General features: G+C 40.7%; 1 long non-coding RNA gene across 1 annotated transcript; it reads right to left on the minus strand.

Moving 5' to 3' along the window:
* Positions 1 to 10,707: 10,707 nt before the first annotated feature.
* LOC145864204 (uncharacterized) lies at positions 10,708 to 13,313 on the minus strand. The gene is made up of 5 exons (XR_014382785.1): positions 13,072 to 13,313; positions 12,531 to 12,628; positions 11,989 to 12,259; positions 11,290 to 11,359; positions 10,708 to 11,077 (listed from the first exon to the last, which is right to left on the minus strand). It is a non-coding gene; the product is annotated as an uncharacterized LOC145864204 (long non-coding RNA).
* Between the last annotated feature and the right edge of the window lie 30 nt (positions 13,314 to 13,343).

Raw genomic sequence — 13,343 nt, forward strand, 5'->3', positions numbered from 1 at the left:
AATGGGATCTGGTTATGTAAGTGCAGAGAAATACAGTATGTATGTTTCATAATGTACAAAAACTAAATTCATTTCAGTATCACCAAGTTAACTAGTCTTTGGTTATAGGACGCTTTGTATCGGACTTTGAAAAAATAGATTTAAGAAGGAAAGGTGCCCACTGATCCATGACGAGAAGGTGCATGAAGTGAGGGCCAAGTTTGCTGTGACGGTCTGGCAGGAAGCGCCACATGTCACATCCGCCGACGGAGCCGAGCCAACTTGAACATATACAGTTGAAGTCGGAAGTTTACATACACTTAGGTTGGAGTCATTAAAACATGTTTTGGATAGGGGGCAGTATTTGCACGGCCGTATAAAAAACGTACCCGATTTAATCTGGTCACTACTCCTGCCCAGTAACTAGAATATGCATATAATTGTTTGATTTGGATGGAAAACACCCTAAAGTTTCTAAAACTGTTTGAATGGTGTCTGTGAGTATAACAGAACTCATATGGCAGGCCAAAATCTGAGAAGATTCCAAACAAGAAGCGCTCTCTCTGACCATTTCATGGCCTTCTTGATCATCTCTAACCAAGACAGGGCATCTCTGGCATGACGTGACATTTTTTAACGCTCCCATAGGCTCTCAGAAGGCGCCAGAAAGCTGAATGGTGGCTTTGCAGGCCCTGGCTGAAAAACATTAGCGCATTTTGTAAGTGGTCGATCTGAGGACAATGAGACTGGAGGCGCGTGCCCGAGCCGACACCATGTTTACTTTCTCTCTCTTTGAACGAAAACAACCACTCCCGGTCAGAATATTATCGCTTTTTTACAAGAAAAATAGCATAAAAATTGATTTTAAACAGTGGTTGACATGCTTCGAAGTACGGTAATGGAATATTTAGATTTTTTTTGTCACGAAACGCGTCGGGCGCGTCACCCTTATTTACCCATCGGATAGTGTCTTGAACGCATGAACAAAACGCCGCTATTTGGATATAACTATGGATTATTTTGAACCAAACCAACATTTGTTATTGAAGTAGAAGTCCTGGGAGTGCATTCTGACGAAGACAGCAAAGGTAAAAACATTTTTCTTATAGTAAATCTGACTTTGGCGAATGCTAAACTTGCTGGGTGTCTAAATAGCTAGCCCTGTGATGCCGGGCTATCTACTTAGAATATGGCAAAATGTGCTTTCACCGAAAAGCTATTTTAAAATCGGACATATCGAGTGCATAGAGGAGTTCTGTATCTATAATTCTTAAAATAATTGTTATTTTTTATGTGAACGTTTATCTTGAGTAATTTAGTAAATTCAACAGCAGTGTTCGGTGGGAATGCTAGTCACATGCTAGTCACATGCGAATGTAAAAAGCTGTTTTTTGATATAAATATGAACTTGATTGAACAAAACATATATGTATTGTATAACATAATGTCCTAGGGTTGTCATCTGATGAAGATCATCAAAGCTTAGTGCTGCATTTAGCTGTGGTTTGGGTTTATGTGACATATGCTAGCTTGAAAAATGGGTGTCTGATTATTTCTGGCTGGGTACTCTGCTGACATAATCTAATGTTTTGCTTTCGTTGTAAAGCCTTTTTGAAATCGGACAGTGTGGTTAGATTAACGAGAGTCTTGTCTTTAAAATGGTGTAAAATAGTCATATGATTGAGAAATTGAAGTAATAGCAGTTTTTTGCTTATTTTAATATCGCGCCACGGGATTACACTGGCTGTAATCCCGTGGCGCGATATTCAAATATGCAAAAGAAAATGCAAAAACATATGACTATTTTACACCATTTTAAAGACAAGACTCTCAGCAGAGTACCCAGCCAGAAATAATCAGACACCCTTTTTTCAAGTTAGCATATAATGTCACATAAACCCAAACCACAGCTAAATGCAGCACTAACCTTTGATGATCTTCATCAGATGACAACCCTAGGACATTATGTTATACAATACATATGTTTTGTTCAATCAAGTTCATATTTATATCAAAAAACAGCTTTTTACATTAGCATGTGACTAGCATGTGACTAGCATTCCCACCGAACACTGCCGTTGAATTTACTAAATTACTCACGATAAACGTTCACAAAAAACATAACAATTATTTTAAGAATTATAGATACAGAACTCCTCTATGCACTCGATATGTCCGATTTTAAAATAGCTTTTCGGTGAAAGCACATTTTGCCATATTCTAAGTAGATAGCCCGGCATCACAGGGCTAGCTATTTAGACACCCAGCAAGTTTAGCATTCGCCAAAGTCAGATTTACTATAAGAAAAATGTTTTTACCTTTGCTGTCTTCGTCAGAATGCACTCCCAGGACTTCTACTTCAATAACAAATGTTGGTTTGGTCCCAAATAATCCATTGTTATATCCAAATAGCGGCGTTTTGTTCGTGCGTTCAGACACTATCCGAAAGGGTTACGAGCACGGCGCATTTCAAACAAAAAAATTCTAAATATTCCATTACCGTACTTCGAAGCATGTCAACCGCTGTTTAAAATCAATTTGTATGCCATTTTTCTCGTAAAAAAGCGATAATATTCCGACCGGGAAATCGTTTTTTTTATTACAAAGAGAGTGAAAGTAAAATCATGCTATCCCCTCATGCACGAGCCTCAGTCTAATGGCCCTCTGATAGAGCACTTGCCAAACGCGCTAATGTGTTTCAGCCTGGGGATGGAATTACATCGTTCAGCTTTTTCCCGCCTTCTGAGAGCCCATGGGAGCCGTAGGAAGTGTCATGCCAGAGATCCCCTGTATTTGTTAGAGATGATCAAGGAGGGCAAGAAATGGTCAGACAGGCCACTTCCTGTAAGGAATCTTCTCAGGTTTTGGCCTGCCAAATGAGTTCTGGTATACTCAGACACCATTCAAACAGTTTTAGAAACTTTAGGGTGTTTTCTATCTAAAGCCAATAATTACATGCATATTCTAGTTACTGGGCAGGAGTAGTAACCAGATTTAAATCGGGTACGTTTTTCTATCCGGCCGTGCAAATACTGCCCCTTAGCCCCAACAGGTTAACAAACTATAGTTCTGGCAAGTCGGTTAGGACCTCTACTTTGTGCATGACACAAGTAATTTTTCCAATAATTGTTTACAGATTATTTCACTTACAATTCAATGTATCACAATTCCAGTGGGTCAGAAGTTTACATACACTAAGTTGACTGTGCCTCTAAACAGCTTGGAAAATTCCAGAAAATGTTGTCATGGCTTCAGAAGCTTCTGATGATTTATTTATCCAACGGTACACCTCCAATTTACATCATTTGAGTCAATTGGAGGTGTACCTGTGGATGTATTTCAAGGCCTACATTCAAGCTCAATGCGCTTTGCTTGACATCATGGGAAAATACCAAAAAATCAGCCAAGACCTCCACAAGTCTGGTTCATCCTTGGAAGCAATTTCCAAATGCCTGAAGGTACCACGTTCATCTGTACAAAGAATGGTACACAAGAATAAACACCATGGGACCTTTTTGTGCGAAAAGTACAACTCAATCGCAGGACAACAGCAAAGGACCTTGTAAAGATGCTGGAGGAAACGGGTACAAAAGTATCCACAGTAAAACGAGTCCTATATCGATGTAACCTGAAAGGCCGCTCAGCAAGGAAGAAGCCACTGCTCCAAAACCACCATACAAAAGCCAGACTACGGTTTGCAACTGCACATGGGGACAAATATCGTACTTTTTGGAGAAATGTTCTCTGGTCTGATGAAACACAAATAGAACTGTTTGGCCATAATGACCATCGTTATGTTTGGAGGAAAAAGGGGGAGGCTTGCAAGAACACCATCCCAACCGTGAAGCACGGGGGTGGTAGCATCATGTTGTGGGGGTGCTTTGCTGCAGGAGGGCCTGGTGACCTTCACAAAATAGATGGCATCATGAGGAAGTAAAATGATGTGGATATATTGAAGAAACATCTCAAGACATCAGTCAGGAAGTTAAAGCTTGGTCACAAATGTGTCTTCCAAATGGACAATGACCCCAAGCATGCTTCCAAAGTTGTGGCAAAATGGCTTAAGGACAACAAAGTCAAGGTATTGGAGTGACCATCAAAGCCCTGACCTCAATCCTATAGAAAATGTGTGGGCAGAACTGAAAAAGTGTGTGCGAGCAAGGAGGCCTACAAACCTAACTCAGCTACACCAGTTTTGTCAGGAGGAATGGTCCACAATTCACCCAACTTATTGTGGGAAGCTTATGGAAGGCTACCCGACACGTTTGACCCAAGTTAAACAATGTAAAGGCAATGCTACCAAATACTAATTGAGTGTATGTAAACTTCCGACCCACTGAGAATGTGATGAAAGAAATAAAAGCTGAAATAAATCATTATCTCAATTATTATTCTGACATTTCACATTCTTAAAATAAAGTGGTGATCCTAACTGGCCTAAAACAGGGAATTTTTACAAGGATTAAATGTCAGGAATTGTGAAAAACTGAGTTTAAATGAATTTGGCTTAGGTGTATGTAAACTTCAGACTTCAACTGTATATAAGGTAGTTGTTGTGGAATTGTTAGATATTACTGCACTGTCAGAACTAGAAGCACAAACATCTGCTAACCATGTGTATGTGACCAATACAATTTTATTTGATTTGATTTGTACTATGTCTTAAATTCTATTTCTGTATATATGCATTACAAATCAGCCTTCAACTAGTTAAATCATGTTTCTAGTAGATTGCATAGTTACAATGTGTAACCATTGATGTCCCAGGACCAAAATTGGTAAACACTGTTGAAGTGTATAATTCTAATACATACATGCAGACACAGCATAATTCAAAGACTGGAATTTGATACTCCTGGTATTGGATATGACTGAAAAATAATCTCAGATATTCATACCTAAACTGCACCTTTATTTGCCAAGGTAGAATACATGATCAGTGAATGTATTAAATGTACAGGCTACAATGTGGGGATCCCATGCATAATAACTACATGTATATGACTTGCATCCTTGGCACAAAGTTATATTATACTCAACCATAGGTTTCATTAATGTAATTCAGACTGTTTTGAAGTTGACACAACTGGCTATGGTAGCTGATGTTCATAGCTAGGTTCTGAACTAATATATACTGCTCAAAAAAATAAAGGGAACACTTAAACAACACAATGTAACTCCAAGTCAATCACACTTCTGTGAAATCAAACTGTCCACTTAGGAAGCAACACTGATTGACAATAAATTTCACATGCTGTTGTGCAAATGGAATATACAACAGGTGGAAATTATAGGCAATAAGCAAGACACCCCCAATAAAGGAGTGGTTCTGCAGGTGGAGACCACAGACCACTTCTCAGTTCCTATGCTTCCTGGCTGATGTTTTGGTCACTTTTGAATGCTGGCGGTGCTTTCACTCTAGTGGTAGCATGAGACGGAGTCTACAACCAATACAAGTGGCTCAGGTAGTGCAGCTCATCCAGGATGGCACATCAATGCAAGCTGTGGCAAGAAGGTTTGCTGTGTCTGTCAGCGTAGTGTCCAGAGCATGGAGGCGCTACCAGGAGACAGGCCAGTACATCAGGAGACGTGGAGGAGGCCGTAGGAGGGCAACAACCCAGCAGCAGGACCGCTAACTCCGCCTTTGTGCAAGGAGGAGCAGGAGGAGCACTGCCAGAGCCATGCAAAATGACCTCCAGCAGGCCACAAATGTGCACGTGTCTGCTCATACGGTCAGAAACAGACTCCATGAGGGTGGTATGAGGGCCCGACGTCCACAGGTGGGGGTTGTGCTTACAGCCCAACACCGTGCAGGACGTTTGGCATTTGCCAGAGAACACCAAGATTGGAAAATTCGCCACTGGCGCCCTGTGCTCTTCACAGATGAAAGCAGGTTCACACTGAGCATGTGACAGACGTGACAGAGTCTGGAGATGCCGTGGAGAACGTTCTGCTGCCTGCAACATCCTCCAGCACGACCGGTTTGGCGGTGGGTCAGTCATGGTGTGGGGTGGCATTTCTTTGGGGGGCCGCACAGCCCTCCATGTGCTCGCCAGAGGTAGCCTGACTGCCATTAGGTACCGAGATGAGATCCTCAGACCCCTTGTGAGACCATATGCTGGTGCGGTTGGCCCTGGTTTTCCACTTTAATTTTGAGTGTGACTCCAAATCCAGACCTCCATGGGTTGATAAATTGGATTTCCATTGATTATTTTTGTGATTTTTGTTGTCAGCACATTCAACTATGTAAAGAAAAAAGTATTTAATAAGATTATTTCTTTCATTCAGATCTAGGATGTGTTGTTTAAGTGTTCCCTTTATTTTTTTGAGCAGTGTATATACCGAATGTTTTAGGGTCCATACACAGATCGGCTACATAGCTAGCTACACATCCATTGGCATACAGGTATTTTTATCCTCCACTGCACAATAAGCAAGAAAATAGTTAGCTAGCTAAGTTACTTAATCTGCATTGCATGGCAAATATCAGCAAGGCAAGTTTACAAAATTGCACATTCAATTTGCAGTAAATGCTTTAGCTAGCTAGATTCTTTACATCCACTGTTTCACAAGACGACCGCCGGGTTTGCTGGTTGTTTCAGGAGTCCCTAAAATAGGCGTGCCCAACCTTCTTTGACATGAGATCTACTTTTTCATTTGCCAGCCTGATGAGATCTACCAGTCTCTAAATCTAAACCAACCAACACAAGTATAAAACGCAACCCACCACAGAGTATGGACCTGTGTAACAGTCGTCGTACGTAAGCACGTAGTGGACCAAGGCGCAGCGGCTTGAGTGCTCATAGTGACTTTATTTAACACTGAACAAACAAAACAATTGCTCGAACATGATTGCAGGCTAAACACACAGCTATGCAACAACAACTTCCCACAAAGGGACAGGTGAAAACAGGCTACCTAAGTATGACTCTCAATCAGCAACAACGATGTACAGCTGTTCCTGATTGAGAGCCATACCAGGCCAACAAAGAAATACACAACATAGACAGAGCATAGAAATACGAAATATAGAACATAACCCAAAAACCCCGGAATACTCTAACCAAACACCCTTCTACATAAACACATATACTAACAAACCCCAAACCACATAAAACAAATACCCCCCTGCCACGTCCTGACCAAACTAAAATAACAAATAACCCCTTTACTGGTCAGAACGTGACAACCTGCCGCTATGATACCTATTTGATACCCAAATATATTGTAAATAATTTGTTCTTAACTGACTTGCCTAGTTAAATAAAGGTTAAATAAAACAAATAAAAATAAATATAATGTGGACCAATAACATGCTTAACACAAATAAGTGCAACTCATTTCATTTCCTACCTTAGTGTGACTTTTGGCATTGGGTGGAGGCATGTAGTTTTTCATAGTCAGGGCTGTAGCAGCTTGTTGCAAGTCTCATGCAGGCCACAAGGTGGTCATCAGTCTAGTAGATCTGTACTTGGACTTTATTATCTTCATGTGAGAAAATGCAGACTCAGAGGTAGGTTGATCCAAAAATGGCTGATAAGTTGAGAGCACATCTTCTTATGTTGGGATACTTCTCCTCTAGCAGTATTTCTGAGAACTCTTCCTTCATCTCAGTGGTTGCTCTGGATTTCAGCTGAATGTCATTTTGAAGGGTGAGAATTTCAGTTGCTGCTATAGTTGTGTCCAACTGAAAAAGTGATCCCATTTTGTAGGCAATGACATCCACATTTATATCTGTGCCAAACGGAAAGCACATATAAACTTGCTCCACGTAAGGTGCACTTCAAGCTGTGCTGTATCCTTGCCCTGACGTTCATGTTCTGAATGCATGTATTGAAAGAAGTGCAGGTCCTTACTCTGCAGGTTTCTTGTAAGCAGTTGTAGTTAGCATTTAAGTGTTCACAGAGCTGATCATGCCCATTACATGTTTGCCTTTTCCTTGTAGCTCTACATTCAATTCATTAAGCATGTAAGTTAGGTCAGTGAGAAAAGCTAAAACCAGGACCCACTGTGTTTCCTCTAGCTGTGCATATTCTGCATGTTTGGAGACCTTGAGAAACTCCTTGATTTCAGGCTCACTTAGAAGAGACTGAAGCGGAGCACACAGACCTGCTGCTGCACACGGATGTGCGGGGGCTGAGCAGAGGTACATTTTTAGGTAAAAATGTACCTCTGCTCAGCCACCGCACATCCGTGTGCAGCAGCAGGTCTGTGTGCTCCGCTTCAGTCTCTTCTAAGTGAGCGTGAAATAGCCTCTGCTGTAGGCTTCTTGCTTCAATAGAACACACAATCTTCATCGCAACATCCATCAACTCTTTCATGTATAACATCTTCCTGCACAAAGCTTGCTGATCAATTACGCAGTGAAAAAAGAAAGTCCGGGAAAGAATCATCCCATTTGCACAATGCAACGAACCCACTAATGCGGCCTATCATAGCGGGTGCCCCATCGGTAGTAATGGAGATAAGTTTACAAAAGTTGTAATTTGTTAGCAAACTCCATAACAGCTTAAAAAATATATTCGCCCCTTGTATGTCCTTTCAGTGGCAAAATGGCGAGTAGTTCCTGCTTTCTACTCACACTGTCAAATACCATTCTGATGAAAATGCATAACTGTGCCACATCTACTATATCTGTGGACTCGTCAAACTGGATGGAATAACACTCGCAGTTGTCAATATCCTTCTTCAGTTGATCCTCGAGGTTCTCCGCTATTCCCTCACGTCTTCTTGTCACCGTATTTCTGGACAACTGAATGTCATTGATGGCAGCCATAATTTCAGTCTTATTCTTAAAATCCCCAAACAGCAAGTCTGCAGCCTCAATAACTACTTCCTTGATCATCTCCCCCTCTTTGAACATATTTTTATGCTTAGCAAGAAAGTGACTCAAACGATAAGATGCTATGGTTGCCGCCTTCCCTTTGGTCACAGGCCTTGTGAAAATTGACTGCTGCGCTGCCAGTTGATTTTTAAATTCTTGTACCTTCCTTCTTTGTAATTCAGTCTTTTCTGGTAAATCTCTTTCCTGGGTTTTGTGTGTGGTTTTAAAATGTCGTTCTATGTTACCTTTCTTTGGGATAGCGATGCTATTATGGCAGATGAGGTACACACATTTTGAGTTTGACATGATAAAATTATCCTCCTTGTGGAAATGATTCGTTTTCAGTTTTTTTGTATCCTTCCCTTCACTCATTATTTCTGCTGTCGACCACACAACTTAAGAACGAATCTGACTACAAAGTTAGCTAGCTACCTGCCTGGCATCACGATGACTTCGACTTGGAGTTGGCGGGCGGCATCTGACCGCGCTAACTAGGCATACGTCAATAAGTGGGCAGGGACTGGTCATAGTTTATGTAAATCACGTGACTTTTCAGACATTGCTGTGAATGGAGCACTGTCAAACGTTAAAACAGACAGAGATTATAGGCATTGATTTGTGTGGCTGAATTTTAGTAGATGTATAATCATCTCACAATCAACTGGCAAGCACTCAGCGATCAACCAGTAGATCGACTGGTTGGGCACCCCTGCCCTAAATGACTAAACAACCAGAATTACAGTTTCATACTCATGTCACAACACCCATAAAGCTAGCCAGCTAGCTGGCTAATGTTAGCTAGTCAGCTAGCTTGCTAAATCGCGATTTTTGTAAACTGACTTGATGATAAAAAAATATGCATAATTGTTTGTCTCTACATTAACTAACATATTCCTCTTAACTGTTCTTTTTTTGCATGATTCGTTATGACGTTATAATCACTTACATTTACTTCCATCCTAGTATTTTTGTCAGCCATCTTTGCTGAAGAAAGTCTCCAGCCTTGGGTTGTTTAATGGTTTAGGGAGTCCTGAAACAACCAGCAAACCAGGCGGTCGTCTTGTGAAACAGTGGATGTAAAGAATCTAGCTAGCTAAAGCATTTACTGCAAATGTAATGTACAATTTTGTAAGCTTTCCTTGCTGATATTTGCCATGCATTGCAGATAGATGAAATAACGTAGCTAGCTAACTATTTTCTTGCTTATTGTGCAGTGGAGGATAAAAATACCTGTATGCCAATGGATGTGTAGCTAGCTATGTAGCCGATCTGTGTATGGACCCTAAAACATTTGGTATACATATTAGTTCAGAACCTAACTATGAACCTCAGCTATCATAGCCAGTTGTATCAACCTTAAAACAGTCTGAAGGACATTAATTAAGCCTATGGTTGAGTAGAATATAATATAACTTTGTGCCAAGGATGCAAGTCATATATACATGTAGATATTACCATGCACGGGATCCCCACATTGAAACCTGTACATTTAATATATTTACTGATTATGTACTCTACCTTGGCAAATAAAATTGCAGTTCAGGTATGAATGTCTTTGAGATTCTTTTTCAGTCATATCCAATACCAGGAGTATCAAATTCCAGTCTTGGAATTATGCTGTGTCTGCATGTATCTATTACATTTACCAATTTTGGTCCTGGGACATCAATGGTTACACATTGTAACTATGCAATAGACTAGAAACATGATTTAACTAGTTAAAGGCTGATTTGTAATTTATATATACAGAAATAGAATTTAAGAAACAGTACACTACACTTCCTATGCATCATGTAAATACTCAAAACACATTCATCTCAATATCTAATTTCCTTCATATGCATTGATCTGATAAACACAGGATAGGTGTAGTATTTCATCAAATGAGACTTAATTTCAACCAGTAGAGAATGTGAAACGCTTTATTGAAAGAAGTTCATTATCCAAGTGTTATAAATACATGCATTATAAATATTATAATTGTAATATATTATAAATGCAAGTTCAATCTTTACTTCAATGCACAGCTGTTGTGCATTATAAAAACAGAGAAAGAAAGAGGTGGCGAGAGAGGTGTAAAAGACAGAAAGGGAAAGAACAGAGGAGCAGGGAAGGCAGCATATGATTAATGAGTCACAGTGCTACCCTAATATTCTCTCAGTTCATCACAGTTACATAATAGTTTCTCTAGTCAGCCCGAAGGTTATCTTAAGAACGGGTAAGGTGGCGATGACGGGACTGGGGGTTAGCATCCTCTCTTACATCAAAACATTCCTGCAGACAAGAGACAGATGGAGAGAGAGAGAGAGCATGTTTAAGCCTTGTGTTTAAAAAAAATTAACACTGTCAGTCATCATAATCAGGAGATGAAATGCAAAACTGACCTTGGATCATTAACTCTGGGACTACTGCATTTCTATCTGTATTTCAATGTAAAGCATCTCTTTAATAATACTTCCTGTTGGCCTGACCAAGTGACCTCTCACCTCTGATCATGCTGTGCCCTCTATGTAGCCAGTTCAGATGCGGGAGGGATTCACCGACACAGCTGATAACCTAGAGGATTTAGGGAGAAGGGGAGAGAGGGATGAAGTGAAGGAGAGAGACTGTTATTGAGCAAAAAAAGATTGTTAAAGAGACAGTGTTCAACAGGAATCTGTGTGTGTGGCCTCACCTGGTGTCCACACTAAGTGGCTGGAGAGTACTTTATACTGAAATACATGCACAGACACACAAGGACAAACAATATAGCATAGTTATAGAAATAATGAAGTGTTTTACTATTCTCCATGGTTGGCCCTCTTGCCTATTCTTTGAAGGGGGAAGTAGCCACCGTTATACACCTTAGCCTGCTTACTGCACAACACAATCCATCAATCACATTGATACATGAGTGTGTAGGTGTGGGTTATAGGGTGTCTAATTGTTTAAAATAGCCTGTTTTGTTTTTGTGCAGGCATCACACCCTTACCTAAACAGCACCCTCACCTGAGAAGTAGAAATCAAAAGGGAGAGTTACTGGGAATTTAATAACTGCAGTTGACATGGCTAAGTAAATGGAAGAATACTCTAATTGCAATGTGGATGGCTCTTAAAAGAGCCTTTGGTTGTGCATAGTGTAGTCTAAGGTGTTGCCAGGGAACAGCACCCTCTTCGAAGAAGTAGGAGGTGAAGATCTCACGCACACAGATTGCCTCTCTTGCTGTGTTGTTGGACCCCATCCTTGACACATCCTGCTGAGCACCAGACTTTCTCCTCTGGCACACAGCGGCGAGCTGCAGATCCCATCCTGTTCCTCATGTCCATCCTCATGAAGTTATACAGGACACAAGTAGCCTTCACACGCCTGAATTCCTCCAGGAGGCAGTCCCAGATGGCCCTGGTCACCCAACCTTGCAGTGCCCTACACAGTAACTGTAGCCAATCGTTTTGAAAGAATCTCCAGTTACAAGGAATCTATAGGAATATGGAAGATAGTGTCATTATTAGACCTTTACATCACCAGGTAATTGTGGATTACTAAAGTATAATATCCCTTATAACAAATCATGATAACATTGGATTGATAGATGCATGTGCACACACGTGCATGTGCAGCATGTGTCAATAACAGGATCATATCAAGGATAGCATCACAAATGAATACATAAGTATCACTTGAAGCTTGATGATGAGTTGATCATTTGAATCAGCTGTGCAGTGCTAAGGCAAAAACTAAAATGTGCACCCCTTTGAGTCCCCAGGACTGAGAACCACTGCTCTTCATTGGGACCTCTTCATCTGTAGACAGGCTTTCATAGCTCTCTTTATCTGAGGACAGAAAACCTCACAAGAAACAGACTTCATTATACTCAAATTACACTGCACTGAATATTATGTTACTATTATCTCGGTCCTCACTTCTAGGGACTGGAACTACGCAAAAGTTACTCCCCTATCCAGAATAGCCTACTCTCTCACTTTGACAGTTGGAGCTGCTAACATTATCCTTTCACCCTCCTCCATGGCTGTTAGCTAGCTACCTACAAATGCATTTGGAGTTTGTTTTTTACAGTGATAAATATATCAATATAGCTAACTAATATGAAGTTAGTTAGCTGGTGATATTTAACTACTTAGCCAGCTATCTATACAGTATGTAAAGTTGGCTAGATGGCTAGCTAGCCAACTAGCTAGCTCATTTAGCAGCTCATTTGAGTTAGCCTGCACTGTAGCTAGTTAGCTAATAACACATAGTTTCTTTACATTTTCAAAATGTATTTACTTACTTGAATAAGTTCTCCCAGTCATGTGGACAATTGTGATCAGGGCAGCAAAGTTTGTTTGTCACCAGAGTGTTTTAGAGCATATTACTATTTACCGATGTAATAACCAGGCCTACATACAAATGCTGCTATATGCTGCCAGCACGCCCACAAAGGAGTTACAATTGGCGGCCTTAGCAGCACACAGCAATTTACCGCTTGCTACACGCCACGTTTGCACCGCCCAAAGGTCCCACGCCCTCTCCGCTTCTCACCGCTTTCCTTCCATTGAAAAT

Source organism: Salmo salar, chromosome 26 (genome assembly GCF_965601325.2).
Source record: "Salmo salar chromosome 26, fSalSal1, whole genome shotgun sequence".
Taxonomy (NCBI): domain Eukaryota; kingdom Metazoa; phylum Chordata; class Actinopteri; order Salmoniformes; family Salmonidae; genus Salmo; species Salmo salar.